Raw genomic sequence first — 22874 nt, 5'->3', positions numbered from 1 at the left:
AAATAAATGTAGCAATATATCATATTCCTGAACTGAGAGACTTAATATTGTTTAAAATGTCAGTTTTTAAAAAATTGATCAATAGGCCTTATACAAATCTGCCCAAAATCCCAAAGGGATTTTTTTTGGGTAGAAACTGGTAATCTGATTTTCATTTTTATATGGAGATATAAAAGAACTAAAATAGGCAAAACAATTTTGAACATGAAGAACACAGTTGGAGGTCTTATATAACTGATTTCAAGGCTTATTTTAAAGCTGCAGTTATTAAGAAAGAGTGGTGTTAGTGTCTGGATCATCATATAGATCAATGGAACAGAAGAGTAATTCCAGAGAGAGATCTACCTATCTGTGTGTGTGTGTGTGTGTGTGTGTGTGTTTTAAGATTCCAATACAATTCAAAGTGAGGAGACAATGTCCTTTCAATTAATGATATTGGAACTGAATATCCATTTTGGAAGGATAATTAACTGTAAGCCTTACCTCATACTCTACTCAAAAATAATTCAAAATGGATCTATATGTAAATGTACATAGTGGTTTCAAACACATTTGCAAAGTTAACTTCCCTTCAAAATGCTATCTTCTTGAATATAGGTCAGCTTTTAATATGACCAGCTTACCAACTCACTCTGAGAAGACAAGATAGATGATTCTATGACTTTTGAGGCTAGATCATAATATGTTTGACATCTTGGTTCTGGCTCTTTCACTGAAGGTGTCTGAACCCAGCCACTATATCATGAAGAAGCCCAGACCACATGTAGGTGTTCTGGCCAATAATGTCAGCAATGATCCCAGCTAATAGTATCAACCACCAGACTGTGGTGAATGACCCTTCCCATGCTGTCATTCGTAGTCTTCCAGCTTCCACCATTGACACTGAGTGAAGCAGACACAAGCAATCCTCACCAGGCTTGGCTCAAATTGCAGAGTCGTGAGCCAAATGAATGTTGTTGTTGTTTTTAAGTCACTAAATTGAGGTATGTTTTGTCATGAAGCAATAGACAACTAGAACAGGGTAAAAGCTAAACTATAAAAATTTAAAAAAGTAAACAGAAGAAAAATATGCATGCCTAGGATTAGGCAAACACTTCTTAAAGGGACACTAAAACATAAACATAAAAGAATAGTGGTAAGTTGGTTATCAATAAAATGAAAGGATTTCTGCTCTTCCAAAGACACTGTTAAGAAAGTGAAAAAGCAAAATTTGTAATGCAAGGATCTAACCAAGTACTGATATTTTTTAGATATTAAAAGCAATAAATTTTTATGTAGAGATCTTCCATGAACCTATAATTTGCATCACATATGTAATTTCTCATATCATGAGGATATTTCTGGATATATGTAAATTAAAACTTTGTCAGAAAATAATATAGAAAATGTTCCAATAGAATCAACTCTTTTAAACTTTGCTTTCTCAAATATAGATAAAGCATTCTCTTTATTGTCTATGGGGAATTGCTAAGAACGAATGAAAGAAGTATTTTGTTTTCTCCAGAGAACATCTACATACTAATAAAAAAAATGTATATGCTTTTTCAAAAAATAGCCTAGAATAGGGTTTCTATCCCCAATGACAATCCAATCTCTGGAGTATATCCTTCTACTTTAAGCCTCACTTAAAGGACTAATTTCCATAGTTCATGGACCAGGATTTCTATAGAGAATTGTGAGAACCTCTTATAAAACCTGGGCAAAAAATTCAAATCAATTCCAAATATTTTATGCTTCACTTAGTGTTTATCTTGATTTTTTTATTTATTACTGAGAAGGATTGGCTGTGTATACATAAAGAGTAATATCTTAAGTGTCTAAATTTTAAAATGCATGTGCTTTTTGACTGCTGACAGCTTAGTCTAATGGCATTTTGAATTATATTTTTATTACATGCTATTATTAAGAACTGCTTATATTTGCTTTTCATTATTATGCAGCTAGGCATTTCATGGTGTTCATTGTTAATATATGTAACAATGTCTACTTTTCTAGGGATAGAAATTATATCAAGATGAAAACTATAAATGACTATTTATGTCAAAGTGAAAATACAAAGTTGAAATTTTCACTTGGTTCTAGGAATTTTGGAGAAAAGAGGCAGCTATATTCACTTTAGAAGTATTTTAGGTAGAATAATTTGTTCAATAAACCCCTACAAAACCAAAAACTTCAAAAAACAAAAAAAAAGGCCAGATTAGAAGGAATTATACTTACTGTTTCTAGGTTGATGGTACACTAAAACCTCATATTTTTTAAAGATTTATTTATTTAGTTAGTTACTATTTATTTGAGAGGGCAGGGGCAGGGTGGGTGCAGATAGCAGAGAAAGAGGGATAAGCAGACTCTCCACTGAGTGGAGAGACAGAGAGAGAGAGGGTAGGGTGTGGTCAGAGGGAGACATTCTCAAGCAGTCTCCCCGCTGAGCACAAAGTCCGCTACCAGGCTTGATCCCATGACCCAGAAATCATGACCTGACCTGAAATCGAGAGTCAGAGGCTTAACCAGCTAAACTGCCCCAGCACCCTCAGAAACCTCATATCCGGGGGATCACGGGGTGGCTCAGCGGTTTGACACCTGCCTTTGGCCCAGGGCGCGATCCTGGAGTCCCGGGATCGAGTTCCACGTCAGGCTCCGGGCATGGAGCCTGCTTCTCCCTCTGCCTGTGTCTCTGCTTCTCTCTCTCTCTGTGTGTCTATCATAAATAAATAAATAAATCTTTAAAAAAACAAACAAACAAAAAAACCCCTCATATCCTAAGTATCTGAAATATGCTTTTCCAAAGCAGTTCTTGTTTTGGTATGCTAGGTCCACAATATAACTGCTTCCTATACCTTGAATCTAGAATTTATACTAATTCTCTCCTTTTACTCACTTGCCAAGTTTCATTGGTTACCATCTTGATAATGGAGACACCAACCACTGAGCCAACCAGGCAACACAACCAGGCAGCAGTGTTTAACAATCAGCCTCATTGATTGTTACTGTGAAGGACAATTTTGCAAGTCCACTATTTTTCCCTACCCTGCCTTACACACACACACACACACTACACACACACAGATGCTTATACATACACTATAAGAAAGCTCATGAGTTCTTAATTGATACCTGTAGCTCCTCCAGAAAGTGTTCACCCACTATCATGTTCTATTCCTCAAAATGTTGACCATTATGTACTGGATCTGTGAGATCTTGAGGGTTTGGGTAATGGGCGATACAAATAGGTAATTAGAACAAAGGAAAGAAAATGAGATATTTATTTATTCCCCTGGAACCACCTGGCATATATTCACTGTGTCCCTATACTAAAGCCCACATGTCCTATCAGATGTCTCTTGCCACAATTCTCTGGCTTCCAATGACAACCTCCCCTGGCTATTCTAAAGTCCTTTGTCAGTCTCAGTAGCTGAGAGTCAGGACAGAGTAGGTGGCCAGGATTGCCATGCTCCAAAGGACCCTAAACATGGAGTTTAATGCTCTGTAGTTGTCCTTGTGAAGTTCTTCACAATTTTATCTTAGAATTTGTGGTTCATAAGTGAAGTTCGATGGAACAATGGAGCAAGCAGTGGGGGCCCTCAAATCAAGCATGGTCCTGTCACCCACCACCTTCCTGAATACCCTGGACATGTTCTCAGCTGCTCAGTCCCTGCTCTCCCAGACCCTGACTTCACATGGCTTCCCTCTCTCCACCCCCACCTAATGACTTGTTGCAACCCACTGCAAGGGACTCCATCCCACAAGGCTGCCCTGCCCTGGCTACTTCAGCAACCATGGCTGCCCCCTGCCCATCATGGGGTCTGGGTGTGGACTTAAGAGAAGGTTGGTGCTGGGGTGGGGGGGACATGGCAGTGGCTCTTCCCACCCTGGACTACAGTACCATAGGGTGTTCAATATGTGACTCAGCAGGGGTGAGCCACTCACTTGTGTCTAATCTAGGTGTCCGGTTTGTCCCAGCACAGATTGTATTGCCTTGAGTGTTAGTTGCTCATCTATTATGGGTTGGGGAGGTGGACCCATGGGAAGAAGAAATTGACTTTTCCCTCTTGGCCAGGCATGGCACATTAGTCTTTTCAGAAGGATAAACCTAGCAATAGGTAGACTTCAAACATCCAGCCATAGGATGGGCCCTTGGATAATGTGAGGGTCTGCATTCACCTAGTAAGTGGTCCCATGCCTGGAGGAGTATGACATTAAATAGCAAATAAAAAGCACAATAATGAGTCAAGAGAGAGATTATGGAAGAAAGGAAAAAGTTTGATATTTTAGTAAATTCAGTGTAACTTTTTTCCCTGCTTTTATTTTCATTTTGCAAAGGGCTCCACAAATGATATAGCTCTCTATAAATTATGTGGAAAGTCCTAGTTTCTTTTAATTACACAAGGCTAAGGAAATATAGCCTTGAACCATGTAAAGAAGGAAGTTTGTACTGATATTCCTGTGTAAGCTGGGAACATTAGAAGGCCACACTGTGTGTTAAAGGAAGACTGGAAAAAGAAATCCATTGCAGCAAAGGGCTCTGGGTAGAAAAAAATAAAATATTCCTTGAAATATTTTAAAAAGTTGGCATGTTCTTATTTAAATTTTGGGTTTGAAATAACTTCACTTTGAAAGTAAGGTAAACCCCAAATCAAGAAATTTACTCAGTGATTCCAGAGTGGTAAGACAATGCCTACAGGCACTCGACAGAAGCAAACAAAACTCCTTACTCGGACTCACCAGGATTTCCACAGGGAAAACTCCAATCTTCAAACGTGAGTTCATAACCCAAAATTATAAAACACAACAAGGAGGAATAAGTAAAAATAGAACAGAGTAAAACAAAACAAGAGCAAATAGGAGAATTAGTACCGCAATACCGAAATTATTTCATATACAATGCCAAAGAGTTACCTTTAAGTTATTTAAACATATGAAAAAATGCATTAAGAATCTGAGCAAGGATAACATATTACAAAAAGCAGACATAAAACACTTATTTGCAAAATAACTAGATAGAACTTCCACAAATAAAAATATACCATGAAATTTAGAAATAGGAACATAACTCATGAAGAAGTAAAACAGTAGACATAGCTGAAGTGAGAACTGTTAAACTAGAATGAAGAGCTTAATATATTACCTAGAAAGCTACACTGAAGGAGAAAAAGACGGGAAATATGAAAATGCCATTAAGCAATATGCAGAGGAGAATAAGCTCTAATATTTGTTTAACTAGAGTTCCAGAAAACAGAATAGAATACAGGGAAGTCAGTTTCAGGGAGATAATAGGTGAGAAATCTCAAGAACTGGGGAAATAAAGAAGCACAAGAATCACAATGAATAACGATAAAATATAAAAAAGAATATACATCAGGATATGATGTACTAAAACTGTAGTAAAATAGAAGAAAATAAAAGATCTTAAAAGCACTCCGAGAAGAGCAGATTATATGTAAATGATCTGTTTAGAGTGATAGAAGAATTATTAACACAGTGGAAAACAACTATCAAGGTAGGATACCTGTAGCTCCTGAACTGAGAGAGTTCATATTGTTTTAAATTGTCATTAAAGAAGCATATTGAAACAAAGCCATTAATAGACAAAAAAAGGCAAATAACGTACTACCTGTGGATACTTACTAAAGGAACCCTCAAATGATACATTTAGTAGGAAGAGAAATAATCCCAGAATGTATGTCTTAAATCCAAAAATTAACAGCAAATATACAATTTAAAAATATGTGGATAAAATCTTTTTTAAAATGACTATATAAAAAAGCAATGATGGGATGCCCGGGTAGCTCAGTGGTTGAGTGTCTGCTTTCGGCTTAGGGCATGATCCCCAAGGTCCTGGGATCAAGTCCTGCATCGGGCTTCCTGTGAGGAGCCTGCTTCTCCCTCTGCTTATGTCTCTGCCTCTCTCTGTGTGTCTCTCTTAATAAACAAATAAAAACTTTTTTAAAAATTTAAAAAATAAATTAACATTGATAATATCTATTTGTGGCTTATTAAAAAATAAGATAGAAATAAGATAATAGACAAAAACAATGTATAAGTTAGGATTGGAATAATTTAAACTAAGGTATTTTCAAATCTTTATATTGCACTAATTACCTTTAGATTTTATTAAGCATATATTATTAAAAATAAATATGGTCACTTGACATGAAAAATTAAATTCATAGGAAAAGCTAGAAGTTCTAAAATTGTCAATCAGTAGAATAGTTTGGGGGTTAATTTTATGTATCAAATCGTGTAGGCTGTGATACCAGTTGTCTGGTCAAATACCAGTCTAGATGTTGCTGTGAAGGTATCTTTACATGTGATTAACATTTTAATCAGTAGACTTTGAATAAAGTAGATTACTTTCCTTCATATGGGTATACCTCTGCCAATCAGTGGAAGGCCTTCAGAGCAGACTGAAGTTTTCTGAGAAAAAAGGACATCTTTGAGACTACAACATGGAAACCTTGCCTGAGTTTTCGACCTGCTTCCCTGTATAATTTGGACTCCACTACATTAACTGTTACTTGACTTTCCACTCCACTCTTCTACTGTACAGATTTTATACTTAAAACCATCATAATCTCTTAAAATAAATCTTTCTCATCAGGATGAGACCTTTTAATATACTTATCTCAATATATATATATATATATATATATATATATATATACTCATCTCAATATTTCAAGTACTAAGCCGACCAAAAGTGCTACAATTATAGACAATCTGAGCGACATAATTAACAATAGGATCCTGCACCTAAACAGTCAGGATATATATGTTCTTTTAAAGTAACACATGGAATGTTTACAAAAATGGACTGTAAGTTAGGTTCATGACCTCAGGGTCATGAAATCAAGCCCCACATTGGGCTCATGCTGGGTGTAGAGCCTGTTTAAAATTCTCTCACTCCCCCTCTCTTCATCCCTCTCCCACTGTTTGTGCTCTTTCTCTCTTTCAAAAACAAAACAACACAAAAGCAAAAATAAAAACCTTTTTGGTAACTCATGAATTAAAGAATCAAAAATAGTAAATATTTGGAACTAAATGATAATGGAGATCTGAATCAAAATTAGTAGGATATTGCCAAGGTCCTTATAATTTGTAAACTTCATGTACATAATTTAAGAAGAACTGAAAAAAATGGATAAACTGTTAAAACTTAAAAGGTTAGAAGTACAACAGAATAAATGAAAAAAATAAGGAAAAATAATGAAGAAAACAGGAAATGATATAGGAAACAAAAATTGCTTTGGATTGATATGGAATTAACATACTTGTTGGTCAAAAACAGTTGAATACTAGCAATTATGGTTTAACCTAAATACAGTAGAGACAATTATCAAAGCCTAAAGTTGATCCTTCGGAAATATGAGTAAAATGGAAAGAGAATGGCCATTGGGTAAGAATGAAGCAAAGATGGAAAAAAATCTCTTCTTGTCTCTTGCTATCTGTGTGACATAGAACAACTTGGGTTTTCTGACTCTCAATTTTCTCAATACACAAGCATGAACGATAGTAATTATCTTTTAAATATTATGTGTTAAGAATTGAATGAGATTTGTAATATCCATTTAACATATGACTTAGAATTTGTTATATTTGATGTCCTTCCTTTTTTCTTAAACTACAAGACAGTATTTATTCATTCATCCATCTGTTCTTTCAAAAGGCAGAAATACTTGCTAGGTTTTACTAACCATATTAATTTTCAAAAGAGTATCTCTAAATCCATGTTCTGTAGAGGAACCTCAAGGAAAATAAATTGTGAATGCAGAGGATTTTTCCAATACCAAGCACATTTATAATTAACATCATTATGTTAAATCAAATTATGTTTCTAAGAGCTATAGTTTCTGCTTTAGCAATGAGATACCACTCCCTGTAGCATTTTACTATGGATTAGGAAGACAAGACATAAAGGAGAGAATACAGAGCAGAGAGACCCTCAAATGTGGACTTAAATCAGGAGTTAGATTCTAATTCTGTGCCAATTGGACAGGCTTCCTCCTGTCTTCACTGCGCAGGCTTCCATATGTCTCCAATTTTAAACAAAGCCACTCCCAACAGGAGCTCTACCTCAAAGAAGCCTGAGGAATGGCTGAGTGTCAGTCTTCATCGGACTTAAAATGCATTTGCTCTGACAGGATCTTGAACACCTGCAGTTATTTCAAAGGAATTTTGATCCAACAATAATTCACATAATTTATCATCTGGAGATGCCAAAAATTCTTTGAAAAACTGTGCTGTAGTTAGTAAATGGGAAAAAGGGGGAAGTGATGGTGGGTGGCAGTATTTTCACATAGGAAGTTTTACCAGGAATCCTTAAATTCTTACTTTTTTTTTCCTCTCAAGTCTTTGTTTCCTTGTAGTTGAGTGATTGACCCTTAACTTATTTTGGAATTTTGTTGTGTGTTTGCAATTAACGCCTACAAAAGGACTATGCATTTATTTCAAGAGATTTAGGTTTTCAGTTTTGTTTTTATCTCAAGTAGGGCATATATGTGAATCTCATCTTAATAACATTGATTAATTTTTAGAAATTCCTTGATTTTCCTTCTGACAAAATCACATTGACTTTAAAATGTGTAGTGAATAAATGAAGAAACCCGTTTAATCAGAAAGAATAAGCATTTGAATTCTTTATAGTCACAGTCACAAAATGAATGTCTTTCATCCAAATTGAGAGCACTGAACAAGCTGGAGCAGAGGAGATCCTGTGTTGTGATTCCCTTTGTGAAAACAATCAGAAGTGCTCAAGGGAAAAAAAAAATCTGTGGGGAGGGAAGGGCAGTCTAAATATTGTGGATTGTAGAACACCAACTTCCCGGGAAAGAAATTAGGGAACTATCAGATCCATTCAGCATTCAGAATGAATAAGAGAATTAATGCTTTCAGAAGCAGACAAATGCAAAGTGGAGTTGATTGGCACAAATCTATAAAAATGTTCCAAGTCATCTTTATGAAAAAGTTATTAGAAAACCTGCTTGTAAATATTAATTTCTTCTAAAGTCTTTTAATGAGGAACTTTGTTTTAAATGGAAATACTAAAGGGGATCCCTGGGTGGCTCAGCGGTTTAGCGCCTGCTTTTGGCCCAGGGCACGATCCTAGAGTCCTGGGATCCAGTCCCACATCGGGCTCCCTGCATGGAGCCTGCTTCTCCCTCCTCCTGTGTCTCTGCCTCTCTCTCTCTCTCTATGTCTATCATAAATAAATAAATAAATAAATAAATAAATAAATAAATAAATAAATCTTTAAAAAAATAAATGGAAATACTAAGATTAAGTAGAAGGCAGTTAGTGCTATCCTCTTACTAACATTTTATTTTATTTTATTTATGATAGACATAGAGAGAGAGAGAGAGAGAGAGAGAGAGAGGCAGAGGGAGAGACAGGCTCCATGCCGGGAGCCCGATGCGGGACTCGATCCCCGGGCTCCAGGATCCCGCCCTGGGCCAAAGACAGGCGCTAAACCGCTGAGCCACCCAGGGATCCCCTTACTAACATTTTAACACAACATTTTTGGTTACATTTTGAACCAAAAAAAAAAGTATTGATACTATTGTGAGATGTTTACTCACTCCTCTCCTAGCAGCCTCTGACTGAAATATGCATAATTTCTCTGTTGAGGGATCCCTGGGTGGCTCAGTGGTTTGGCACCTGCCTTCCGCCCAGAGCATGATCCTGGAATCCGGGGATCAAGTCCCACATCGGCTCGCTGCATGGAGCCTGCTTCTCCCTCTGCCTGTGTCTCTGCCTCTCTCTCTCTCTCTCTCTCTGTGTCTCTCATAAATAAATAAATAAATCTTTAAAAAATTATCTGTTGAGCTAGTTCTCAGTGCAAACCACTGGGCACAACATTGTAGCTTGCAGGGCGACAGGGCTGAGTTTCTTGGAGAAGTAGAAGAATCTCTACATTTCCCCATTCTCAAATTTTTCCTGTTTAACAGAATTGATGTTTCATAAAAGCTAAATTACCAAAAATCAGCATCCTTTTAATGAGGTTAAATACCTGAAATAGTACTTCTGATTCTTCATCCTGAAAAACAATCTTTCATTGCTTTGCATGAATCCATGAGAATTCAGAAAGGGTGGTTAAAGGATATAGTGTATAAAGTGCCCATTTTCAGATTGGACCAACTTGCTGTAGAACTTATTGCCAACATCATTTTCATTGAGCTCTTCCAAACCTCAAGATTTGGCTTTCCTGCTTGGAAAAAATATAATTGCACGACCATGCTCCTGGGAGACTTTGTTCTGCACCTCAAAAAACCAAGTTACACCCATAGATGTGAATGAAAGAGCACAGATGGCCTAAATGGATCTCTCTTCCAAATGGGTAAAGGGAATTAGGCAGTGGAACACTGAAGCAACATATTTAAACAAGCATTTCCTCTTCATCTCTCCCCTTTTTTTTCCTTCAAGTCCAGATTGATTGACCTACCAGAGAGCAGAATTGAAGAATGTTGTGGTTTTACTTGGGAGGTGGGTTCAAAAGCTTTTTGCTGCTAAATAGTATGGATAATTTTAATTTTATTTTAATATAGTAAAATACACTTCTCCTAAGTAACCCTGTTAGCGAAAACGGTCCAACTTTTCAAATGGATACTACTGAATCAAATGCTTTAAGTTAATCTTCAGTTTTTTGGCTTCAAAAAAAAATACTATGTCCATTTTGAAACAGAACAAAGTTTAAACACAGCTTTCCCTTCTGCTCCTGGGTGGTTTGACAGAATTCTAAACTAAAGACTTGTGCACTCACAGCATGACCAAGATTACCTCCCCCCTCTCCTGCTGTTTCTTTATGGTGGCCCTTGATTGCAAACCTGCTATTACAGCCTTCTGGAATCCTTAACCCTTTCAAAGTAGCTTTTTCTCCCCTGTCTTTCTTAGTTTGCTCCATAGTTCAGGTGAAAGGTCTCAGAACTTGGAATTTTTGTAGACCCGTCACATGACCATAATGTTCATAGGCTTCCACAGTACAACAGTAGAGTTTAATAATTTTAATGGTTAAATTGTGTTCTTATTGTTTATTAGGACCAGACTTCCAGTAAATGAACAAGAATGTTGGTTTAGAGCATGGGGTTTGGGGCCATTAGACACTTTGGGTATAAATTTGAGCATCTCTTGCTAGCTTTATAACTTTTGCCATGTTTTGACCTCTTTGATAAGTTGTCTCATCTGAAAAAGAGTTCATTGAGAATGGAAGCTACCTTCAAGAGTTATGAAGAACAAATGAGTCAATCCACACAAAGCTCCTTGAAGTATGTTTGTCACATGCAAGCAAGCTCAGTAAATTTGAGTGCTTTTTTTTAAAAAAAATTTGAGCTCTTAATGACTGAGGGTAGAATGTGACTCTTCAGATGTGAGAAAGAATAAACTTTTCAAGGTTTAAATGATCCTCATAATTTTGTAAATGATTGATTTAAACTATCTAGCCACATTGGATATATGCCATTAAAGATTTACATCAGGTACTTAAGATCCTTTATAAATATGATAGGAATAGAATTTTAAAATTAGAGATAGTTTAAGAAGTTAGGTGAAACACATGTCATAAAACAATTGGTCATATTAAGGTGTTTTTCAAGAATTACAAATAGATATCGAATGAGTGTTCTGTCTTAGGAACGTGAAATCCAGGGATACTCAGAAACAGGCAGGGAAATAGCTTCCTGCTGCCCCATAGTGGCAGTTGACGTCAGTACAGTGTCCTCCCAGCAGGTGGCCGGTGGGATTCCAGGAGAACTACCTTTGTGACAGTGCTACAGAGGTAAACACAGTTGCTCTTGTCTCATCTGTATAGACAAATGGGGAAAATAGATAGGAAAAGAAACAGGATCCCAACCACAGAAGAAAAGAAGCCAAAGTGTCAGAAAAAGCCATCCTGGGAATTATGTTGCCTGGGAAGATGCCATTAATTCAAAAGGCATGAACAGAATGAGCCAAGTTGCTTGTGAGTCTACATGCATGGCTGTGCAGATTGGACTTTACAAATCTGTTCATTTGTTCTATTTATCTAGTTTATTTTTCAAGTGGTACTACATCTTCAGCAGTACCCAGTGTAGATATACTTGGAAAACTGTTAATTTGTTGAGCAACATGTTATATTTGAAAAAAATTTGCTCTTTATTTAGAAGGGGGACTAAGGTTATAGAGCAAATGTATGTCACTAAAAATCCAAGCTGTGTTAACTTCTTCTCTGCCTTCCTGAGCAATTCAGCTCCACCTCCAAATTTGCATTTCCTACTCAGTAAACAAAAGTTATATGATTAGCTAGACTCCCCATTCTTCAAAGGCAATTTGTAGTCAACTGCTGTTTCTAGAGAGTATCCCTTATCCATGCCAAGCAGCTTCTAAAAGCATTCACTCCTCATATGCAGGTCTCCCTCTGACAGGAGTACCAGTAGGTAGATTTTTACTCACCCAATTGAAATTTCAATAAGGTATTAGATATTGGTGTCTCAAATATTGCCGACTCTCTTCTTTCCAGGCTTTTAAACCTGAATTTCACCATCTTCATTGTTCCCACATCCAAAAATTGTCAGATTTGGTCATTTTGACCTTGCCAAATCATTACCTCCCCCATGCCAGGCTTTTCTCTCCATTCTTCTTAATGCTGTTAACGCCAAGCACTAATTACATCTAACTTCTGCCACAGCCTTAAAACTCACCCCCTCACTCTCAAAAAGCAGTTAGATTAAGTAGAGATAGTATGTGGTCTAGAGTCAGAACAATCTCAGTTTGAATTCCAACTTCACTGCTTCCCTTGCTATGTAGTCTTTGGCAATTGATCCTAATATTCTTCATCTTAAAATGACAAAAATAATAATCTCATCGAAGAGTTTTCTTACATAAGAATCCAACATACCTTTAGGCCCAGTATTGATACTTACCAAATTGCCAGTTTCCATTTTTCCCTTCCCTTCCCTGTGGAGGATTTAAGAGCAGGGCAGTGAAAGCTGTTGCCTTGGCTATAGGTAGAAAAGGAGTGCATTTTAAATTATAAGGAATTTAAAATAACAACACGAGTGACCAAAGATTATTTGCTTGTTATTAAGCACTTATAACTCTAGACAGAATGTCAGTGATAGAACATTTCTCCTCTAAAAAATCTTCTGTTGGTATAAGTGCTAAAAAATGGCTGCTATTGTTACTGGATTTTAACAGTAACTTCAAATTATAGTAGCTTTTAATTAGCCCATTTGTATTGTCTTTTAATAAACATTGCACACAGACATTAATCCAGAGAACTTCCCCTCATATAGTCTGCCCCTGACATGTGCATATCAAGCCACATGCCTTTGTACCTTGAGTCCGTCCATAGCAAGGAAGTGTTGGAAGTGTTGAAGCATGCTTCAGGTATAATTTAGATCTCTCAACCCTGTGATATTACATATTCTTGCATTTAACAGTAGATCTGAGACAAACAGTGATAGTCTACTGTCTATGAAGATTAAAAAGCAGAATTTGAATTTGTTCCATTCCGTCAATCTATGTGAGCATCTGAAGTTTTGTGTTTCACTTTTTGAAAATTATTGTGAAATAAAATTTTTATGATTCTCTGCCAAACTTTTTCTCATGTTTAAGGTCATAACTGGCCACAGAATATTGTTGCTTCATGTGAAAAAAAATCAAACTTAAAATTAATAAAATATGCTCTTCAACTCAATGAAGAGAGATGAACAAATCTGGCCATACTCATCACTGACCAGGAATATGGAAAAACCTCAATTTTGACAACTTGCAAAATTTGAGGCTCTTAACAGAAACTTTAATGTTAATACCATATGTAGAATATTTTTCCCTTTTTTCCAAAAATACATTTAAAGATATTAAAAAGCTTATCCATGTACATACAGATGTATGTATAAATATATTTGTTCTATAAAAATGATTTTAATTTCTTTAGTGGCATAATTATATCATAAAACTATAGGAAAACATCTTAATTGCTGCTTTTCTTTCCTGTCCATTACATTATTTTTTCATTTCACAGTTCCTACTAAAAATAATTTTGTCATAAACAGGAGGTGGTATTAAAAAGTAGTTCACTTTGCATATCAGTTGTAGCATTGACCCATCTTAGTCCCAGGTCTTCTCTCTTCAATTCTTTTTTTACGTTGATGCAGTTATATTTCTTAAAGCATAGATCTGATCATGCCATTTACTTATCAAATCTTTTCTGAGGCTTAGTCTTTCATGTGGCATGAAATCACATTAAAATCCATTAGTATGTGGCTTTTATAGCTTACTCCCTTCTTGAGAACATTATCTCCCACCTTCTTTTCCTGTGTCCCCTACCCCAGCTACTTGTAAATCCTCACATAAATCCTCTCAAATCCTATCTCCTCACCTGTGCTTTTTGTTACCCCACTTGAAATATCCCTCTTCTTCTTCTCTCCACATTTTCTAATCCCACCCTGGACTATAATCAACTCATTGCTTTTAGAAGAACTTTCTTGATCCTCCCAGGGGGAAAAAAAAAAGAAAACATGCTCTTTTACTGAATTGTTATAGCTCTTCGGGTAATGAGGATTTTCTTCTTCTAAATTCTTGTATCTCTCATGGTATTTGTATATTTCTATTTTTAAAATAATCTGTTCATATTTCTTTTTTCACTCTTTTGAAGTAAATGCCCATAGAGGGCAAACCTCATAATCTTATTTATCTAATTCAGAAAATCATCAAGGCTGCTTGGGTAAGCATGCTGCCTCTTTTGATTCCAGTTTCCCTTTTCTGTACTCTCAGATCTTCTAGCCTGGGATCTGAGAAATCCCTGAAGTTGAATATATAATTGTATGTTTACATGTGTAACTGTCACATTAAGTGAGCTGAATTCAAAGGGATTTAATGAACCACCATCCTTTCAGGCATATCCAGGGGACTAGTTTTTCTTGCTCTTGGATAAAATATTGGCAACTTTCATAGATTCTCTGGTCTTTTCCAACTACAGTTACATTTTTATTGCAGAAATCAAAAATTTCTGAAACTATTAAATTTCCTGAGCCCTTTGCTACTGAAAAACAGTGATGGTGAGGAAATCCACAACCTACCCCACCTCTTTTGTGTTCTGGGAAAGAGCTTATTGCAAATTACCCTCCTTCCCTATATGACTTTGAGAAAACAAATGGATGCCTCCTTGTTTACCTATGCCTAGGCCAGACACAGACCCTGCTAATCTCATTCATTCTTTGCCTCATAAATAATTAGCTGAACTGCTTGTTTCCATTGATCAGTTGGAACAAATCCTTTGCCAATTAAACTTTGGTTAGGTTTCTCTCTTTCCTCTGGGCCCCTGAATTTCACCTCATCCTCAGCTTGAGCCACATACAACCTCTCCTGAGAGTAAGGAGGCTGGCTTTTAAAGTAAAACATTCTCTGCTCTGTAATCTAACCACCCTTCATCCCACTTCCCAACACCTGTTTTTTCTAGCCTTGTTTACTGCTCCCTAAACCAGAAAAACTCTTAGTCTAAACCTGGAGATGCATGAAGATCTTATAGTCAAAGTGTTCTCCCCCACTGTCATAGTTCTCCTCCCCCACTGCTATAGTCCTTTTGAATAAAGTCTTTTCTTACAAAATCCAGATTTGTTTTTATCTAAAATTCCAGTCCAGTGTAATGCTCAAGACTGCACACTCTTCTCTGATTTAAAGCATCCTCTGTCCCAACTTGTTACTGCTTTGATCTGGAAGGCCCTTTGGCTTCTTTTTTCCTTACTTTGTCAACTCTCCACCATTGACAAGTTAAGGTTCTGGCCCCTTCACAGCTAATCTACCCTTCGCAGGGTAGATTTTGTGAAAGGAACTTCAGCTAATAACATTGGGATTTGGTATGGGTGATCTCTGGACCTTTTCTTCTTGGTGCATTTTTGCAGGTTTCTTGGAAAGTTTCACCACTGGGAATATCCAATGCCATCTTTCCACCTCCGGTTGATCATTTCAGCCTCCTGGCCCCAGGCTCCACCTTTGTGCTGGGCCATTTTCCTCACCAACTTTTGAACGAAGTCCCTTTAAAAAGAACACCAGCCCAGTTCCCATCTGTGACGATGCTTTTTCAGAGAAATGCTACTCACTCTAAATGTACCCTGTCATTTTCTCTCTGCTTCATTCTCTACGTGTTTTCATGTTCTCAGTCATTAGATAAAGCCTTGCTCCCTGTGTCTCCCAAGTACTCTGTGTAGACCCCCTTATATTCCTCTTACTTGGCTCCACTCCTTCCTCTTCTCTCCCCCTCCCTACTTGGAACAATGAGGAAAATACCTCAACCCCACACAGTCTTACCTTGTGATAACATCCTCCTCCCTCAAACCTGTATGACCTCAAGCTGCATGATGAGTGAAGGACTTCAAAACCAGTTTTTACAAACCCTGCCTAGCTGGTATGGATCCTTAATTTGGAATATGAGGGTTTGTGACACTTGCCTTTGGATCTTTGCAGAAAATACCTTCTTCATACATTTATTTATTTTAATATTTTTAAAATTTGACAGGGGCAGTGCACAAGCAGGGGGAGAGGTAGAGAGACAAACAGACTCTCTACTGAGCAGGGAGATGTACATCAGGCTTCATCCCAGGACCCTGAGATCATGACCTGAGCTGAAAGTGACACTTGACTGACTGAGCCACCCAGGCACCCCAAATACACATAAGTGTTTTTTTTTTTTTTCAGGAGTAATTTGGTCAGAGAGGTCATTGAATTCACAAAATGATCTCCATCCTGAAGAAAAGCAAGGTTGATCCTGATAGCCTACCACATAACTTCACATCTTCTGTGTTTTTCACTCAGCTTTGGCAGCTCTTATCCTTTCTAAATTTAATACACTTCTATTCATCATTTAAGATTTGGTAATGATATTCTCTCTTTCTCAAGCCACTTCTTTCACTCTTCCTTTACGCAGAGCAAATTCTTTCCTTCCATATACTTCCCCACCAGCTTTAACCATACTTCTCTGTGAAACACATCACATCTTATGAATTTTTAAGCTTTATTTCTAGTATAGTTAACTTATAGTGTTACATTAGCTTTAATGAATTTTTAATTCAACCAATACTGAGTGCTCCAGATGTGCCAGGACCATTGTCAGACTGTGAGGACACAACAGGGAGCAAGGCAGGTACAGTCTTTGACCTCATGGAACATTGTTTCTCCTGCTACATCAGGAATTCAGGGAGGGAAGGTTTCTGTGTATTAATGTTTTATCTGCAATAGTTGCCTTATGAGAAGTGCTCAGTACATTTATAAATAAATGAATTAGGGATCCCTGGGTGGCTCAGTGGTTTAGCACCTGCCTTTGGCCCAGGGCTTGATCCTGGAGTCCCAGGATCAATTCCCACATTGGGCTCCCTGCATGGAGCCTGCTTCTCCCTCTGCCTGTGTTCCTGCCTCTGTGTGTGTGTGTGTCTCTCATGAATAAATAAATAAAATCTTTAAAAAAATAAAACATAAAAAATAAAAAAAATAAGTGAATTAATGAACAAACAAAAAACCTTAAATGTATTGACTTTTGTGACCCTAAATCTGACAGGCTTGTTAAAACTGGTCAGTTGGAAAAAATAAACAAACCAAAAAGAAGAATAAAAAAGCTGATCAGGTGTTATAAAATCACTGTGCAGAAATCCACTGAATTTCTTTACACTAATAATGAAGCAACAGAAAGAAAAATTGAGAGAACAGTCCCATTTATAATTACATCAAAATAATAGGATACTTAGGAGTAAACCTAATCAAAGAGATAAAAAAAACTTATACTCTGAAAATTATAAAACATTGATGAAATTGAAGAGGACACCAAAAAAAAAAAATGGAAAGACATTCCATGGTCATGGATCGGAAAACCAAATATTGTTAAAGTGTCTACACTACCTTAAGCAACCTACAGATTTAATGCAGTCCTTATCAAAATACCAACAGCATTTTTCACAGAACTAAAACAAAGGGTCCAAAAACTGTATGGAACCACAAAAGACCCCCAACTAGCCAAAGCAGTCTTCAAAAAGAAAAGCAAAGCTGGAAGTTTCACAATTCCAGACTTCAAGTTATATTACAAAGCTTTAGTAATCAAAACAGTATGGTACTGGAACAAAAATAGATACACCAATCAAGAACAGAGTAGAAAGTCTAAAAATAAACCCACAATTATATGGTCAATTAATCTGTGACAAAGCAGAAAAGAATATCCAGTGGAAAAAAGTCCCTTCAACAAATAGTATTGGGAAACCTGGTCAGCTCCATGCTAAAGAATGAAACTGGACCACTTTCTTACACCATACACAAAAATAAACTCAAAATGAATTAAAGACCTAAATGTGAAATCCGAAACCATAAAAATCCTAGAACAGTGCACAGGCAGCAATTTCTGTAACATTGGCTATAGCAACATTTTTCTAGATATGTCTCCTAAGGCAAGAGAAATAAAAGCAAAAATACACTATCAGGGCTACATCAAAATAAAAAGCTTCTGCACAGCTAAGGAAACACCCCAAAAAAACTTAAAGACAATCTAATTAATGGGAAAAGATACTTGCAAATAATATATCTGATAGTTAGTATCCATACTACTAGAGAACTTATACAACTCAATATCCAAAGAACAAATAATCCACTTAAAAATGAGAAAATTACATGAACAGACTCCAAAGAAGACATACAGATGGCTAACAGACACATAAAAAAATGCTCAACAACACTCATCATCAGGAAAATGCAAATCAAAACTACAATGAGATATACCTTACACCTGTTGGGACAGCTAAAATAAAAAACACAAGAGACAAGTGTTGACAAGGATGTGGAGAAAAAGGAACCTTCATGCACTGTTGGTGGGAATGCAAATTCGTACAGCCACTGTGGAAAACAGCATGGAGCTTCCTCAAAAAGTGAAACATAGAGACTTACCCTATGATCTAGTAATCACACTACTGGATATATATCCCTCAAATACAAAAACACTAATTCAAAGGAATACATGCACCCCTATGTTTATCGCAGCATTATTTATAATAGCCAAATTATGGAAACAGCAGACATGTCCATCAATAGATAAATGGATAAAGAAGATGTGATATCTATATATCTATATCTAATGGAATATTATTCAACCATAAAAAGGAATGAAGTCTTGCTGTCTGCGACAACATAGATGGACCTAGAAGGTATAATGCTAAGGGAAGTAAGTCAGTCACAGAAAGACAAATGCCATGTGATCTCACTCCTAAGTGAAACTTAAGAAACAAAACAAATAAGTAAAGGGAAAAAGAAAGAGAGAGAGAAACAAACCAAGAAACAGACTTAACTCTACAGAACAAACTATGGTTACCAGAGGGGAGGTGGGTGGGGAATGGGTGAAATAGGTGATGGGGATTAAGGAGGGAGCTTGTCTTGATGAGCACTGGGTGATGTACAGAATTGTTGAGTCACCATATTGTATAGCTGAAACTAACACTGTATGTTAACTGCACTGAAGTTAAAATTAAAAAAAAAAGGATCAAGTAAGATTTTTGTCACACTCTAACATCTAAAACTACAGGACATTCCTTATTTATTTTATTTATTTATTTAGAGAGCAGAGGTAGAGGCAGAAAGAGAGCAAAAGAGAATCCTCAAGAGGACTCCCTGCTGAGTATGGAGATTGATGAGCGGCTCAATTCCAGGACCTTGGGATCATTACCTGACCGGAAATCAAGACTCAGCCACTTAACCTATTGAGCCATCCAGGCATCCCTAAAACTATAGGGCATTTTTAATAAATTATAACACTGCATTCATTCAAGAAGACTTATCTCCAACATCGGAAATGAGCACTTGGCAATGGTGATGATGAAAGAATATTTAATAAATCAAATTTTCTATCTTGGAGGAGTTTACAACTTCATGAGGAAAAGGAAGGCAAAAAAAAAAAAAAACAACTGTATGATATAAAGCAAAATATACATTAAAAGAAAAGTGTAAGTAATGGTACAAGAGGCACCTGAGGTAGAAAATAATAATGTGGATTACGATTTTGGAGAAAAGAATACCTTTGCAAAGGCAATGCCATTGGACCTGATGCTTTAAAATTATATGAATTGTGAAAATCAGAGTTCTTCAGGCAGAGGAGGATCAAAAGAAGAAAAATGGGAAAGCATAGTTTATATTAATTGACCTGTGAATATTTCCACTAGCTCTTTTCTCCACACAAAGCATTTCCCATGTAGAGCTTATCACTGGTTCTTAAGTATTCAGCTTTAGTGTCTAAATCACAGAGTGATGTCTTTAGAGCTTGTGATTCCCCTGATGACCCTATAGAGCTGTCAGTCTGGGATGTGTACAAAGACCTAGGAAGCCTGGAGCTTGTCCCTGTCTTTGGTGTCTACTCTTAATAGGATGCAGAGTATGTGGACAAATTTCTTATTTAAATCCAACTAACTGGGATCCCTGGGTGGCTCAGCGGTTTAGCGCCTGCCTTCCACCCAGGGCATGATCCTGGAGTCCCGGAAGCGAGTCCCGCATCGGGCTCCCTGCATGGTGCCTGCTTCTCTCTCTCTCTCTCTCTCTCTCTCTCATATAAATAAAATCTTTAAAAAAAAACCAACTATTTTCAACAGTTTCTCTGTTGTAGCTAAAGTCTTATCTTTTCAAATTGCTATTGCCTTTATGTATAGATGCTCTAAAGCCAGAATGTAGGTCAGTATGTTCTTAGGATCCCTGAACTCCAGGACCATCATCTGCCCTGCCTGGGAAGGGTCACAGCTTTATCGGACACATACTTGACTCAGATTCAAAATGCTTTTCCTCTTAGCTCTTTTCTCCCACATTTATCTGCATTCTCTTGCTTTGATTTCTTTTTTTCTTTAAGATTTTATTATTTACTCATGAGAGACACACACACACAGAGAGGCAGAGACACAGGCAGAGGGAGAAGCAGGCTCCATGCAGGGAGCTTGAGGTGGGACTCGATTCTGGGTCTCCAGGATCACGCCCTGGGCTGAAGGCGGCGCTAAACCGCTGCACCACCCGGGCTGCCCACTTGCTTTGATTTCTTCGTATTTTTGTCAACCTCTCTCTAGGTTTTTTTGGGTTGTGTGTATGTGTTTGGCATACTTCCACTTTGTAGACTGCCTGCATAAAGCCAGTAAAATGGATGTTTGCCTGGTTTATTTCTCTCTGTCTTTAAATCTGTAGGAATTGCTACTCAACTGATAAGGTTGATTTGCTTTACTCATTAACGCCACTGTGATGTGGCAATCATTGGGCTAATTTACACTGTTTATTTCATTAATTCTCATCATAATCCTACATAGTAATACTAGTCCACTGATGAGGAAACTAAGGCTCAAAGAGATTAAGTAAATCCCTTTGCAAGGGTCCTGGCAGGACATTCAAGACTTCTCTGTCGGCCTTTGAAGCCTCTTCTATCCTTGAGTTTTGAGGTATACAGTTTAAGTTGAGTGTATTAAAACACTTTGTCCTAAATGAGAAAAAGAATGGCAAATAATTATATAAACTTTAACAACTATTTTTTTAAAGATTTTATTTATTCTTTTGAGACAGATACAGAGAGAGAGTGAGAAAGAGAGTACATGAGCAGGAGGAGAGAGAGAAGCAGGCTCTGCTGAGCAGGGAGCCTGACCCATGGGGTTCCATCCCATGAACCAGAAATGATGACCCGAGCTTAAGGTAGACACCTAACCATCTGACCCACCCAGGAGACCCTTTAATAACTATTGATATGCAATAAATAGTTATTTCTTTAGACTGCTATTGTAGATCATCTCCTCTTTTCACATTTCATTAGTCACTATGCTCAAGTGATAGAATTGTAATACAGCTCAGAAATTCTAGACTCATAGGCTGAGCCTAGAGGCTTTCCTACTTCCACACATCAGAAAACCAGGGACAGGGAAGGCAGAGTCATTGCGGAGGTTACATAGATGATGACAAAGCATGGATAGAAGATGAGTCTACTATAGGACTCTCTGTTGCTGAACAGCATATGGAAATTCTTATTTTAACAATCTTAAGTCTTCCCATCCACAAATACAGGACATCTTTCCATTTTTTTATGTGTTCTTTAATTTCTTTTACCAATGTATCATAGTTTTCAATATGCAAGTCTTTCATCTCCTTAGTAAAGTTTATTCCTAAATATTTTATTTTATTCTTCTGTATGCTCCATGCTGTGCTTTTCATCTCTGAGACTTATTTATTTTATTATTTTTAAGAATTTTAATATTTTGGATGCTACTTTAAATGGGCTTTTAAAAAACTTTTCCTTGGGATGCATGTGTGGCTCAATGTTTCAGCATCTGCCTTTGCTTCAGGTCTGGATCCCAGGGTCCTGGGATTGAGTCCCACATCAGGCTCCCTGAAGGGAGCTTGCTTCCACCTCTGCCTATGTCTCTCCCTCTCTCTGTGAGGGAGATTAATTAATTAATTAATTAATTAATTATAATAAACTTAATAAATAAAATAATTTTTAAAATAGATTAATTTAATAGAATAAATAAATTTAATAAATAAAATCTTTTATTTTTAAAGATTTTACTTATTCATTCATGAGAGACACACAGAGAGAGAGAGAGAGGCGAGACACAGGCAGAGAGAGAAGCAGGCTCCATGGAGGGAGCCGGATGTGGGAATTGATCCTGGGACTCCAGGATCACGCCTCGGGCCGAAGGCAGTCGCCAAACCGTTGAGCCACCCAGGGATCCCCTAATAAATAAAATCTTTAAATAAAATTTCCTTTACAGATAGGTTATGGTTAGTATATAGAAATGCAACTGATTTTCATAGATTTTGCCTCCTGCTGCTTCACTGAATTTATTAGTTGTCAGAGCTATTTTTTTTTTGCAGACTTTAGGGTTTATTATGTATAAGCTCATGTCATCTGGTAACAAGTAATGTTA

This window comes from Nyctereutes procyonoides, unplaced genomic scaffold (assembly GCF_905146905.1).
Source record: "Nyctereutes procyonoides isolate TBG_1078 unplaced genomic scaffold, NYPRO_anot_genome, whole genome shotgun sequence".
In the NCBI taxonomy this organism is placed as follows: domain Eukaryota; kingdom Metazoa; phylum Chordata; class Mammalia; order Carnivora; family Canidae; genus Nyctereutes; species Nyctereutes procyonoides.
Note: the sequence above shows the minus strand (reverse complement) of the source record.